This window comes from Nannospalax galili, unplaced genomic scaffold (assembly GCF_000622305.1).
Source record: "Nannospalax galili isolate Female #2095 unplaced genomic scaffold, S.galili_v1.0 scaffold1017, whole genome shotgun sequence".
In the NCBI taxonomy this organism is placed as follows: domain Eukaryota; kingdom Metazoa; phylum Chordata; class Mammalia; order Rodentia; family Spalacidae; genus Nannospalax; species Nannospalax galili.
The window spans coordinates 615,834-618,875 of record NW_008340940.1 but is presented as its reverse complement, the minus strand read 5'-3'; positions in this window follow the sequence as shown (position 1 = coordinate 618,875).

The following is a 3,042-nucleotide window of genomic DNA, read 5'->3' as shown; positions in this document are numbered from 1 at the left end:
ATATATATATGGTAGGTAGAGTTAGGTAGATACACAGACATACACACAGACACACACACACACACACACATATTATATATATTAAGCATTCTGAAAAATAACTGACGAATCATAACTATTACCAGAAAGCACTGCTTATTTTAAAATGTAAGACATCTTAAAATTTTAGAAAGCCAGATAGAATAATAATCATAATCACACAGAGAAACTATGTGCCCCCACATGTACTTATGTTAGTGAATCTGAGGATAACACTACAGAAAAGGACATTTGAAATATATGATAGAAGCTGTTCATCATCTGCTTTAGACTGACTTCCAGAAGGCTATAATTCCTTTTGAAACCAGTTTGTGACCTCTATGCCTTTGGACACATTCTCTAGACTAAACTTTCATGTACCATATAACACAAAGCAGTCTGATGAAATTTGTAGAACATCATTAGTGAAAAGGAATGTTGACATGCATATATGAGGATATTTTCTCAATTGTGCTGTAGTCTTTATTGCCTCATTTGCTAGTTTTGTGAGAAGTGCCTGATCTATAAATTAAACAATATAGAGACAACATACTTCAATAGTAGTAGTTTTGGTAAATATGATAATATGGAGACAAGCGGAGAAAGAGAAAGCATATTAATCTGAGTCGTGCGCAAACTGTTTTTCATTTTTCTCATATGCTTATCACTTGGATAATTGTACCGCATATGAATTTCACTTTAATGACAAACACAATCTTGTATAAGGGAATTGACTGCTATTTCTTTAAGTAAAATATTTCAATAGTGATATCTGCAAGAACATGCTACTAACCACATTCAGCTCATTACAGACACAGAAGTATGCTTTTAATAATTGCGCTCACTTCTTCCTCTTAAGTATTTCTAATAGTCTAGTGTACATTCACTGAGAAAATCTTCCCTAATTTACTAATTTCATATGTCTGCAAAGTATTGCTTCTCCAACAAGTCTTTTGAACCACTAACTCATATAGAAAACATAGGTATAATTGAATGCGAAAGTATCTGTCCAATTTTATAAATTTAAAGGTAATTATGGTAGGAACAATCACAATAAAATTTAATTTATTTAGTGCCTCAGTTCCATTTATTGTTGGGACATATAATTACCTCTCTGCCATAGTCTCCAGTATTTTAGAAGATTGTTTTGTTTATAAACAAACTGAATTTCATCCTTATTTACAGTTGCTCATCTCTTTCATTTTATTTTAGCAGTTTTGTGTTATGGTATCTAGGAGCAAAATGTGGAACTTTGAAATCAAAGGCCTGCTGCTGTCGTTGATGATGTGCACAGGTAGTCCTCTTTTTTTCTCCCAAGTATCCCTTTACTGTAAAATGCTATAAGCAATCCCGCAAAAGTCAAGGAAGTCTCTATAAGAGGGAATTGGAATGCTAGAGTTAACACCATCATCCTTAGGTCTATTCATGTGGGAAGAGCATACATGACCCAAATGATAAAAGCAGGAAGTGAGCCAGTGACTTCCTCAAAGTTAAATAAGACAGGGGCTACTTGAGTATCAGTACTTTTTCCTACAACTGTTTCAGATGATGATATTAAAATACTTTGTTTAATTATGAACTAAATTATAAGCAGGAAAACAAAAAAAAGCAAGAGGAAAATATGCAAACATCCTTGAGTTAATGCTTTAGTAATTCTAAAATCCATGGCTGAAGGGAGAAAGTTGAGTAAAGTTGCTCACGAAGAACCCACAGGAAGCTGAGGCTCAGGCTCCCCTTAGGCTGGGTTCAAGCCTGGTAGAATATTCATTTTGGCATAAGAAAGAATATTTCTACTTCCATTACAGTAAAAAGCCAGTGGGTAGAAAAACAATTTTATCCTTAGCTTCTTTTGTTTCTCCGAAGCTGTGCAGGTACTGATATAAACTTGGTGAATTTATAACCCACATTTTTCCATTTATTAATGAAATTTCCAGATATTTAGCAACCGACCAAAATAGCTGAAAAATGACAAAAGAAAGCTATGATGGCATCATATATTTTTAATTTATTTGACCACGTTACTAGAGTGAAATGTCCAGTTCTCCTATTTCTATGCAATGAGAATTTGACTCATGTTTTTCCTTACAAATTATGTTTTCTATTTTAGCAACTTTATATAATATGCAGCACTATATTATCACGAAACATTATATACTAGAGTTTCTAGTGTATCACAGAGTTGTATAATCAACAAACACTAAAGAAAGCTCATACTAAGAGCAAGCATTTCCTATTCCTTCTCAGCCCTCCAATCCTGAGTGTAGGTACCCACTAATCTATTTTATTTCCTATTGTAGAATTTTCATTATACATGTACTCTCTCCCTTTTGATGTATTGGGATTTTCAGCTTGCAATCTATTTGCTAGGTTCACACAGGTTCTACTACATCCTTCATTTCTGCTGCAGAATGCCACTCTATTGTAACACTTGGTATTTCTCTCTTCCTCAGGAGATGAGCATTTGCATTATTTCCAAATTTTGCTGTCATGAGTGACACTTGTATTTAAAGTTGTATGCATATTTCTGGGCATATATTAGTTTTTATTTCTCTTAGATGTATATCAAAGAATGGAATTATGGGTCTTTTGGAAGGTAATTTTATGTTCACTTTTCAAGAGCATAAATGCATACCAGTTTTTAATTTTCATTCATCATACTAACATATATGTTAAATCAAATTGAGAAATGAACAATTCAATCATTTATTCCAAAATAATACTATATTGCTACTGCACACTATTACTTTTTAAATAACTGCCCAACTGTTTCCAGGGTGTCGGGCTTTAAATTTCCTTGTATCTTCAGAAATACTTGGCATTTTGCTTGGTTTCATGATGCTTAAATTAGTGTGGTTGTGTATTATTTCATTCGTGGTATTGATTTGCAATGTGAAGATGATTTATGTTGCCAGACGTATTTCCAGGTAACTATTCACCATGTATATACTTTCCTTACAATGACAGTTCAGATCCTTTGCCCAATTCAAATGTGGATTGTCTTTTTTATGGAGTTAAAAGTTCTTT